Source organism: Podarcis tiliguerta, assembly GCF_965153285.1.
Source record: "Podarcis tiliguerta genome assembly, chromosome: 12".
NCBI lineage: Eukaryota > Metazoa > Chordata > Lepidosauria > Squamata > Lacertidae > Podarcis > Podarcis tiliguerta.
In genome coordinates this window covers 3013003-3025098 of record NC_139545.1, presented here as the reverse complement: position 1 = coordinate 3025098, position 12096 = coordinate 3013003, and the positions used below count along the sequence as shown (strand labels likewise).

The 12096-nt window shown below is 43.5% G+C and overlaps 1 long non-coding RNA gene across 1 annotated transcript in view; it reads left to right on the top strand.

Moving 5' to 3' along the window:
• LOC310661313 overlaps positions 1–12096 on the top strand; it is a 156800-nt gene that overhangs the window by 37652 nt on the left and 107052 nt on the right. The gene's annotated exons all lie outside the window — the stretch shown is intronic.

Here is a 12096-nt window from a genome sequence, read left to right as displayed (position 1 = left end):
TTTACTCTTTCATCATTTTGTTTTCCTTCCTTCATTTCTCCGCCCCGCAATCTGGTAATCTGGTGCGTCTTGCTTTAAAAGTGCTAATGCTCTAAATTGCAGGACAATTTTCCTATATGCTTAACGGAGAACCCCACTGACTTAAATCATAGTCCTATGTACCGTGCAATAGTAAACATGGTGTATGTACTGTACCTTTCCCAAGTACCTGTGTCTGACTCTGAAAATACAGGTGTTAATCCTGTTTAGAGAGAATCTGCCTGTTTCATAAGGATCCCGAGATTTACCGTATTTTTCACTCTATTAAGACGTACCCAACCATAAGACGCACCCAGTTTTAGAGGAGGAGGACAAGAAAAAAAATACTCTCTCCCTCTCTGCGCAGCGCCTCTCCAGCAAAGCAGGAGGAGAAAGGGAAGGGGCTCCGTTTCTCCTCCCGCTTCGCTGAAGGGGCGCTATGCAGCTTTCCCTCTCTGCTCAGCACCTCTTCAGCACTGAAGGGGCGCTGCGGAGAGAGGGAAAGCTGTGCAGAGCCTCTCCAGCGAAGCAAAGTCAGAAGAGCAAGAGGAATCGCTGCACAGCAAAAGCCGTGATCCCTCTTGCTCTCCTGGCTTCAGCGATAGCTGCCCGGCCTGCATTCGCTACATAAGACGCAAACACATTTCCCCTTACTTTTTAGGAGGGGAAAGTGCATCTTATAGAGTGAAAAATACGGTATACTGTTTTATAGGCCAAAACCAGCATCTTGAATTGGGCTTGGAAACAAACTCTGATGCCTCTTGCTTGTCAGGACAGATGAGTATGTATAAAAGGTAGGTTACCTACAAGCGTAAAATTTTTGTCTTTTGTCCTGTTTGACACTGGCTTGTCTCCCTTAGAAGGGAATGTTCCTCAGTCCATCCCATTCTCTATGCCTTAATTAATATATAGGATTCTTCCTGTTCCTCCACTTTTCTCTTCAGTTAGACTTAAAACAGTAGGAAAATAATACACACGGGTGGTAGTCAACTAAATTTTACTCAGAGTAGGCCTGCTGAAATTAATGGACCTAATTCAGTCATGTTCATTAATTTTAAAGAGCCTGCTCTGAATAAAGTTTCCTGAATACCATCCAGTAAGTGTGGGATGTAATCCATTGGTGCAGTCAAATGCAACATGTCTCATTTCCCTCGCTTGGGCACAGCAGGGGGCACACCAGTCAGTGTAACTTCCTCTTCCACTGGTCTGGAGCATCCGCCCCCTGCATGGGACCTGGGAGATGGGCATGGCCCTGGCTGACTCCATAAAGCAGCCGAGTCATGCAGCCATTTTCTCAGCTGTGGTTTTTCTCTTGCCTTGCTTGCTGCCATGCTGCTCTCCTGCAGCCCTTTTGTTCTCTTAATGCAATTTTGTTGTCTGCAGCACATGAGTCCAGTCTCCAAGTGAGATGAACTCACAGTTTGTTTATGTAACTACCAAGTAAAGCCTGTCTTTCAGGGATCAAATTGTGAACTGAAATGTGAGTAAACTTTTTGTTACTTTACTCAGAAAGACTCTTGTGTCTCTATTCTTTTAAGAGGGATTAAAAGGGACACCGGGAAATAATCTTAACTAAGAAATTCAAACGAATCTGCAAACTAGTTTCCAGCTATATTGAGGGAAATCTGCTCTGCTACATCACTTGCATGCGTGAAGGAAGGATAGTATTCATTCAGTATATCCTTTCTTACTATCCTTAACATTCCCACATTAAGTCTAATTGAAGAGACAATTCCCCCGTCTTCACTTTCCTCAACAATTCATTCTTCTTATGTGCTTTAACTTACATTTGTATATGTTGTTCTGTGTACTTTGATTCGAACTGTAATAAGCTGCAGCTTTAAAAAAATGGCAATATTCTCAAGATGGCCTCCCACCAACAGAACTGGTCCAATTAGATTCATCATCTGATCTAATTGGTCTCTGTCAGGCCGTCCCGTCCCCTTTGTCCCTGAATTATTTATCACAGAGAAAATGGCATTGCTCTTTCCTTTTGGTGTCTTTCTAGAGTCCATCAGCTTTGACCTGAAGGATTACCCATTAGGGAACCCATTAGGTCAGTGAATTTCCATACAAATTGGATTTTTGCGTCCCTGCTGGGACCATGTGTTGTCAGCTGTGGTGATTTATGTTTTTCCATGTAAAAACTGCTCTCAACAACTGGGCAGACTTCAAACCTCAGATTGTAATTATTTTGGATCACAGCAGACTTGGTTGGATTAGGAGTTTCAGGGCTGGATATCAAGCACAGATCAGTATTCCATTTCCATTGTCTCCAACCAGGGATGTCCTTTTTGCAAGGAAAGGGGTGACAACAACAACAACAATAATAAAATATTATTTATACCCCGCCCATCTGGCTGGGTTTCCCCAGCCACTCTGGGCAGCTCCCAACAGAAAAATAAATAAATAAATAAGTGATAAAACATCAAACATTAAAAACTTCCCTAAACCGGGCTGCTTTCAGATGTCTTCTAAAAGTCAGATAGTTGTTATTTCCTTGACACGTGATGGGAGTGCTTTCCGCAGGGTGGGTGCCACTACCAAGAAGGCCCTCTGCCTGGTTCCCTGTAGTGTCTCTTTTCGCAGTGGTGACAAAGAGACCATTTGTTCTTGTTGGCTTTGTATATCTTGGAGGTGGAAGGGGTGGTTTTGTTACTGATTCTTGCTCCCATGTAGTACTTCAACAAAGCTGTGTTTATGATGATCATCTATCTAGAACGGGTAGGCAAACTAAGGCCTGGGGGCTGGATCCGGCCCAATCGTCTTCTAAATCCAGCCCACGGACGATCAAGGAATCAGTGTGTTTTTACATGAGTAGAATGTGTCCTTTTATTTAAAATGCATCTCTGGGTTGTTTGTGGGCATAGGAATTCATTCATTCCCCCCCCCTTCAAAATATAGTCCAGCCCTCCACAAGGTCTGAGGGACAGTGGACCGGCCCCCTGCTTAAAAAGTTTGCTGACCCCAGATCTAGAACAGGGTAGCCAACCTGGTCCCCTTGAGCTACTACTGGCTTCCAGCCCCCACCATCCTGAGAGTTGGGGTACCAGCAACATGTAGAAGGCAGCAACGTGGCTAACCTTGGGTCTCCAGATGTAGTTGGACTACAACTCCCATCATCCCTGACCAATGGTCCTGCTAGCTAGGGATGGTGGGAGTTGTAGGGCAACGACACCTGGGACTCCAAAGCTGAGAGAAAGGCTGATCTAGCGTTCACACATCAAGTTCTTTCCTGTAAGAGAGCTTGTGCTTTCCATAACAGGAATTTTCATCTTAATGTAATTTATACACTCGGCACAGCTTTTCTGGCTATCATCCAAACAGTCATTCCATTACCAACAGTCAGGAAACATGATTTTTAAAAATGAATGCTTTTAAATATGAAACACAGAAAATAGAACATGAGCTCTAATGGAACTCAGCTGATGAACGCTTATAGGAATGTGGCCAAAAGGCGGCTGCTGTGGAACAGAAGGGAACTGTTGGCATGCTGAAGGAGAACCCCCCACCTCCAAGGATTACAGAAGTACAGAAAATATTTTGGGGGGGACGACTAACAGTCCAAAGAGAACTGAGCATGCTCAGTGGTCATTAAATCCTGGATGTCTGTTGCAAGGAAAACCAGAACACTAACGAGGAGGAGGAACAGTCGGAAATTCCAAGAAGATGCTGGCTGGTTGGAAATTTGAACAGAAACACTGCAACGTTGTGTCATAGTTGAGTCACAATTTGTATTATAATAATAATCAAACCAGATTGTCAATGCAGGCATAGATAGAAAGACTTCAGTGCACTATAATAAATTAAGAGAAATCTTTCAGACTGCATTAGGGAAAGCCTTCAAAACAGCTGCGTTCTCTACTTTAACTATTGTCTTCTTCCTAACAAACTTCCTTCATTTTAAGAAGCGTTTTTTATATACAATCTCCTAGTGTGTGTGGGTATGTTCTGTTTTAGAAACAGATTCTAAAACATCTTTCACCTCTCACACATCCAGTTAAACATTTAATGCTGTGTATGTTGTATACAGTGGTACCTTGGGTTAAGAACTTAAGTCGTTCTGGAGGTCCATTCTTAACCTGAAACTGTTCTTAACCTGAAGCACCATTTTAGCTAATGGGGCCTCCTGCTGCCGCTGCGCCGCCAATGTGCGATTTCTGTTCTCATCCTGAAGCAAAGTTCTTAACCCGAGGTACTATTTCTGGGGTACCCGAGGTACATTCACAGAAATTCCCTGAAAAGCATCCTAAATATCTTCATGAAAAGTGTTCCCCATTTTGACTCATTCCTAGTTGCAGTATCTTCCAAGCTGCTTCTGGTAACATTACTTGATCACTCAGTATTCTTTACAACAGCCATGACTACTATTTTTAATTCCTCTGCTTCAGATGCCGTGGCCCCGATACCAACCCTACTGTGTAGGATAGTAAATATTTGAGTTGGTGCCTGCTCTGTCTACATTCTCTCTGCAGCAAAAGAAAGGGTGAGCCATTCTAGGAAAATATGAGTTGATGCAGTTTGTTTCTGAAGGCCTGAAATGCAAGGGGATCATTTCTCCAAAGGCCAAAAATGGTTCTTTGCAATATAGCACTGGGTCAGCAGAAGTCACTCAGAATTATGAGAGATGAATGCCTTCCTGTCCCATGGGCAGAACCGGCAAAATTCATATTCCATTCCATTAAATGCCAGGGAGATGAGGATGAGAGTGCATTAGCTTTTAGAGTATTACTTATTCATTCATACTCATCATCTTTTAAACTAGTTAATGAGCTTCTCAGAATTCACGCAACAAATGGGTCACATACTTTTCAAAAACTGCCTAAGTGTGTCTTAAAAGTTGTTTTCTGAATGTTCTGTGCCACCAACATTTAAAATAGGTCCATATTAGAATCATTTGGGAGGGCTTAGAGATCAAGGGTTGCTTCTCAGTCTTCCTTTCATTATGAGCATCTCCCTAACTGGCTTAATTCCTAAACTCTGTTATATCTGAGGAGATAAACTAAGCTTAGGGAACCAGCACAAGTGATTCCCATTCTTGCAAAGAGGCGCATGCAAACCCTTAAAAAACCCAAATATTTCCCTCCCTGCAGTGTCCTTGGTGCACTCAAACCATCCAAGGCCATTTACTGGTGGGCCATTGCAGAGCCCTGGCAAAAGGAAGCTCCATGCTGGAAGCCATGAGAAACATACCAGCAGGACCTTGCCATGTACCTGCTTAGCCAGTGTCTCCAGGCTCCTGTATGTGCGAGCATGCCCCCCCCCATTACCTCCATAAAGGCTGCAAAACTGAACAAGCCTGCAGAGCAATACACACACCTGAGCAGAAAGCAGCTGCTTGAAGCAGAACTGCAGCCCCTTCGCCTTCATTTTTTAAGGAAGAGCAGTCAGATAGTCTGAAGTGCCTATGGGGTGGGGGGGTGGAAGGCAAGATCCCTACAACCTTAATATCTCACTAGCTCCCTCCTCGTGTGTGTGTGTGTGTGTGTGTGTGTGTTTGGAAGCATGGTGTTTTAATAAAAGAAACCCCCAGCCCCAATCTGCCAGAACCTGGAGGATCCGCAGCAACATGCAACAACCAACACCACCACAATCATAGAAAGGGAGATGGAAGAAAGGGTGTGTGTTAATAATGGGGTTTTAATGGGGGGGGGGAGAGGAATCCACGCTTCTGCCTGCGGTTGTCTTTTTCAAAAAACAAAGCAAAGCCAAACTTTTCTTCTTTTTGCAAGCTGCTAGGAACTGGCAAATTGACCGGCCAGAGAATGGACTTCCTTGGGAGGCTGTGAACTCTCCTTCATTGAAGGTTTTTAGGCATCTGCCAGGGATGTTTGTGTGAAGATTCGTGCCTTGCAGACGGTTGGACTAGATGACCCTTGGGACCCCCTAACTATTCCCCTATTAAAAATTTCACCACACACCTCTGATAGGTACTTATCCATTAGCACCTACAGTGGTACCTCTGGTTACGTACTTAATTCGTTACGGAGGTCTGTTCTTAACCTGAAACTGTTCTTAACCTGAAGCACCACTTAGGCTAGTGGGGCCTCTTGCTGCTGCCACAACACGATTTCTGTTCTCATCCTGAAGCAAAGTTCTTAACCCGAGGTAATATTTCTGGGTTAGGGGAGTCTGTAACCTGAAGCGTCTGTAACCTGAAGTGTATGTAACCTGAAGCATATATAACCCGAGGTACCACTGTTTTAGTATCCATCAGGGTGCACATTAACCCTCATTTGCATCCCACATTTCTCACTCAGCAGCCGTGAGCAAAAACACTTACATCCTTCTAGGGACTTAGGTGCTGCTGCTTCTCCCTGTGCTCTAGGAAAAAACCTTCATTGGATTGTCATTGTCATCTGTCTATCTCCTGTCTCAGGAGACAATGGAAGACTTCAGGGGTGAAAGTCAAACTGCTGGAGAGTTATACAAAGCCCTGAAGAGGCGATCCAACCATGAAAATGTAAGTCAGTGTTATTTAGCTCATCCACCTTCCTTCCACAGTTTTCTCCCCCGCCTCTCTCTTCAGGCCTTTTTTCCAACCAGAACTCAGTTCCAGCACCTCTCAGGTGGGAGCCATTGCCATGCTAAGAGAAGAAGGGAGGAATTCATAGTGAGTTCTGGCACCTCTTTTCCTTTATTATTTTGGTCTGGTTTCCAAGGCAACACACAGTCATGTATTCTCCCTCCAAGTCTCTATTCCTAAAGCCTTATAATGCACAATGCCACAGGCAATATCCTGGCGGCAAGGACGACTTTGAGTTCCGGAAAAAGAACCCCACCCACATACATGCCTTCTGCTTGGAACAGGTGAACTCTACACACAACCGGGATCCGTGGAGAGGAGTGTGCTCAACTTCACCCTCCTGAAGGATGACTCATACAGGCTCCTCATGCAATTGAGGACTCTGCAGAATCGAGGTTCTTAGTCATGTGAGGCACCTTCACAAGTAGAGGGGGCTCCCCGCTTCACACAGAAGCACCCTGTGGTGTGGGGGAGGGGGATGGCAATGCATGGGAACAGAATTTGTCCCTTCTTGCCCTTATCAATCTGGCCGCATACTCAAACAGGGTCACTTTCTCTCAGCAAAGCATTCTCTTGCATATTTCCCTTCCTTTATTTGGAATTAACATTTTTGCCTTCTACTACAGCACAAGCATGAATGTTTCTTCTTCCTCTATCTGCCCTGATCCTGTTTCTCCTCTATAGATTTAGTTCAACTGTCACTAGCCGGTCTAAATGTGGCCACTACTAATAATCTTTTATGTGTGCAATCAACTGCTCATTTGATTACTCTTGGTCTTGTTACTAATTTCCCCAGACTAGAAAGGTCCACAGTGCATTGTGACCATTGGCTCAAGCTTGTTTCTCTTGGCAGGTGGGAACACAGCACAGCCCTTTGAGGACAACTTTTGAGGGGGATTCTGAATATCCAATACAGGGCTCTATTGTTTCCAACGAAGGCAACAGGAGACCCAGGGCAGATCTACACTCATGGTTTTTAATGTTAAGGAAGGGTTAAGGAATGGTTTTGATAACTATATGGACACATGGCACCCTACTTTTAATATTCATAATGCATTACAGTGGTACCTCAGGTTACAAACACTTTGGGCTACAAACTCCACTAACCCAGAAGTAGTTGCTCCGGGTTGCAAACTTTGCCCCAGGATGAGAATGGAAATCACGCGGTGGCGGCACAGCGGCAGCGGGAGGCCCCATTAGCGAAAGCGCAACTCAGGTTAAGAATGGTCTTGGGTTAAGAACGGACCTCTGGAACGAATTAAGTTCGTAACCCAAGGTACCACTGTATTAAAATGTGACACCAGAGGGTGCTGCAGAGCAACTAGCAACCAGCAGTAGGGAGACAATGTTTTGATGGGGAGGAAGGTAAAAAACACTTGAATTTACAAGTATGCCCTCTAAAACACCTGTAACGCAGAATACAATATACCACATGGCACTACTCCGTGATGGTGAACGGCAGCATTTAGAATGCAGTTGGGGGAGGAAACATTTGGATGCCCTCTATATTAAAAACAACAACACTCTGCATAGAGAAAACTAGCACTTCCAGGGGAACGCTCTCATTTAGTCTTCTTTCTCTTATGCTAGTCATGAACACTCACAGAGTTCTTTATCTGAAGGAAATTCAAACATTCAACTACACACCATCGGCCATGGTACAACCTGCCACCACCCTAGCCTCTGAACTGACAAAGAGAGACGCCTCCTCACACTGGGATGCCCCCAGCCTTAGTGGCCCAGCAGAGTCTGGCCAAAGGCCAGCACCTTGCCTTGGGAGGCAGCAGTGGCAGCAGCGGGCACTGCCAGAACAGCACCAGACACTCAGCTCCCAGGCAGGCCAGGACAGCAACTCCCTGCCTGCCTGCCCTCCCACTTGTCCATCCATTCCCAACAACAAGGTCTAGTGGACTGGCTGGCTGGGCTCCCTCACCCGCTTGCTTGCTTGCTTGCTTGCTTGCTCTGAGGCCACCTCAGCTCCTGGCAACCAGCTCCCCTGGCCAGCCCCAGAGGCGCCATTCAGCTGCGGAGCTTGTAGCCAGGGCTGCTGCAACAGCTGTGCAAGCCTTTGGGAGGCAGAGATGTGAGAGGACATCAGAGGAGGGAAGGAAGAGGGACAGAGGCCAGTGTTGCCCATGGCACCCCTGACCATCCTTCAAGGCACCCCAGGATGCCACAGCACACTGGTTGAAAACCACTGCCGTAACAGATACTGGCTCTGCCAGTCAAAAGAGAAGACCTGGATGCTGAATGTGATTGGGAAAGAGGGCATCCCCAGTTGTCACCTGATTTCTTAGGCCAGAGATATCAATGTTTCTGTTGCCCAGGCCAGTGAAAGCGAATGAGGGAAGAGAGTAATGGCTTTAGGTTAATTTACAGTACAATCCTGTGTCTACTCAGAGGCAAATCCCATGAAATTCAATGGGGTTACTGGACTGCAGCCTAAATTGCTTAGATAAAACAGAAGTAAAGTCATTATCAAGGAAACTACCCTGGGAGCAGAATCAAATGAAATTGTTCCAGTGGAAAAGAGACAGAAAATACAAATGGAATCTCCACTTAAATTGCAGTCCAATCAGCTCTTGATTTTCATCCTCTGTCCCTGGTGGACAAAAAGCAGAGATGGTTCTGTGCCAGTTAAAAAATGGCAGCTCATATTTTGGGAGCAAACATTAGATCAGATTATATATAAACGTCTTTCTATTACAGAGAGAGGAGATGGGATGATTAATGTCACTCAGGTGGCTAATTGAAAGCATCTGAAAAGCATGAAGGGGGGTCATTCTTGATCCTGGCTGAGTCAGAAACACAGCTGCTCTTCACACATTAGTTGCCTGGCAATTGATGTGAAACCTCCTTCTCCTGCGTGTGCCTACAGAATCCTCCGATCTAAGGGAGTTGACAACAATTAGCACTCATGTAGAACGAAGTGTCGTTCCAAGGAAGGACAATGCCCTTTTCTTTGCTTCTTTTGTGCCTCTGCAATGAGTGTCCCAGATCTTACTTGAAAAACTGGACACCTTCCACATTCTGAAGGCAATGAGTCTCTCTCTCTAGTGGAGCCACTTCCGCCTCCTCCCTGCCTGCCTGCCTTTCAGATCTGAAAAGTGACAGTTTTGGGTCTGGCAGGGTGTGCGAGGTCCTGCATATTGTGCTGGTGCTACTGCAGTCATTGCCTCCAGGGCCAGCACAACCCCATGGAAAAGCTCTCCAAGTGCCTGCCTGAAGTGTTAGAATTCACAAGGCTGAATGAGAAAGCCTACTGGAGAGAGAGTTTGGGGAGAAAGATCCTTACTCTTTCATAGCAGCAAAATGGTGATTGCTCCAAGCACATTAATACTTGGTTAGAATTTGCATCTGCCCTCATCTACCTTTAAATAAATGTTCCCTGTGACAATACTTAGGCTAGAATAAATCACAGACACTTAGCTTTGCAAATAAGTGAATGGTTTTCCCAACAGAGTTCCCAAAATTTACAGTAAACAAGTCTCCATCTGCTGGCAGTACAATAAAGATAAAAATGATTTCAAATATATTTTGAATTGGCCAATAAACCTGGCAAGATGCCGGCCTGGTTAACAAAGGAAAGACAAGTGGAAAGAGTTATAAATAAAATAACAGACCAGGAAAAAGAAATTATCAACCCAGACCAAATTAAAGATAAATTTATGAATTATTACAAAAAAACTATATGAATTAGAACGCAAAGATGAGAATAATGTTAAAAAATACCTGATAGAAAACAAGTTGCCGGAAATTGAGGAGGCTGAACATAGCCTACTAAATTCAAATATAGAAACAAATGAAATTGAAGAAGTGATAAGGAAAATGAAAGTTGGAAAATCGCCAGGTCTGGATGGGATTTTGATAATATATTATAAAAAATTAGAAGAAATAGTTATTCCCTAAGCTTAAAAAAATCATGTATGAGATATTGGAGAAAGGGAAAACCCCAGAATCCTGGCATGAAGCACTAATAACACTCTTACCAAAACAAGGTACGGATCTGAAACTTATTAAGAATTATAGACCAATTTCACTACTAAGCATGGATTATAAAATATTTACAGGTATCCTGGCTAGCAGGCTGAAAAATTTATTAAACAGGGTAATAGGAAATGATCAAGCCGGCTTTTTGCCAGGGAGGCAAATAAGAAATAAGACAAGGATAATTATTACTGGAATATACAGAAATGAAACCAAGCAAAAAGGGAACAACGCTACTGGCAGATGTGGAAAAGGCTTTCAACAGTGTGTTGTGGAACTTCTTAATTAACACTTTTGAGAGCTTGAAAATAGTAAACAACATCATGAATGGAATTAAGGCAATTTATGACAACCAGAAAGCCAAAATAATTATAAATAATGAAATCACTGAAGAATTTAATATAGAGAGGGACTAGACAAGGTTGTCCCTTGTCCCCACTCTTATTTATCACAACATTGGAGACTCTTTTAATAGCAATAAGGAAAGACCAGGAAATAAGGGGCATCAATTTAGGTAGCCGATACTACAAGGTAAAGGCATTTGCTGATGATGTAATTATCACTACTGTAAATCCATTTGAAGGCATGCAAAAAGCACTAGTGAAAATGAATGAATTTGGCAAGGTCTCGGGGTTTAAACTGAATGAAGATAAATCAAAATTATTAACAAAAAATATGGGAGAAAAGGAACAAGAGGACTTAGAAAGAATAACGGGTCTAAAGACCACAAACAAAGTAAACTATCTGGGGGTCTGGATTACAAATAAGAACACTAATTTATTTAAAGACATCAAAAAATGGAAGGAAATTTAGAAAATTTGAGTAAATTGACGCTGTCATTATGGGGCAGAATATCAATGATTAAAATGACAGTACTTCCCAAAATCCTCTTTCTCTTTCAGAAAATTCCAATAATTATTGGGACAAAATGTTTTAAAGATTGGCAGAGGGACCTGGCCAATTTTATTTGGCAGGACAAAAAAGCAAGAATGAAATTTAAATTGTTGGCGGAACCCAGAGAAAGAGGAGGGTTCGCAGTCCCGGACCTCAGAATGTACTTTGAGGATGCATACTGGACTTGGTTGAAAGACTGGATGTTGCTTAGGAAAACTGAAGTCTTGGGTTTAGAGGGCTGGGACAAGGTTTTCGGGTGGCATGGCTACTTATGCCACGATAAAATAAAAGCACATAAAGGCTTCACAAACCACCTAGTGAGGAAGGCCTTATTCGATGTTTGGGAGAGGAATAAATCCAAAGTTATAACAAAAACCCCTTGGTGGGTACCACCTATAGAGTCAACTGTCATTCATAACAATAACATGAACAATAACTAGCCAACTTACAGAGACTTGGTGGATGAGATAAATTATTGTCCCAAACTGAAAAGGTTTGAAGAACTCAAACAACTAGGGGTAAATTGGCTAGAATATTACCAGCTTAGGGCGACCTTTGAAAAAGATAAGACGTTAAAAGGGTCTGATAATAAAGCATCGATCTCAGAGAAGGAGGTTTTACAGAACAACCAACAGACTCTCTCCAAAATGTACAAGCTGTTACAAAATGCT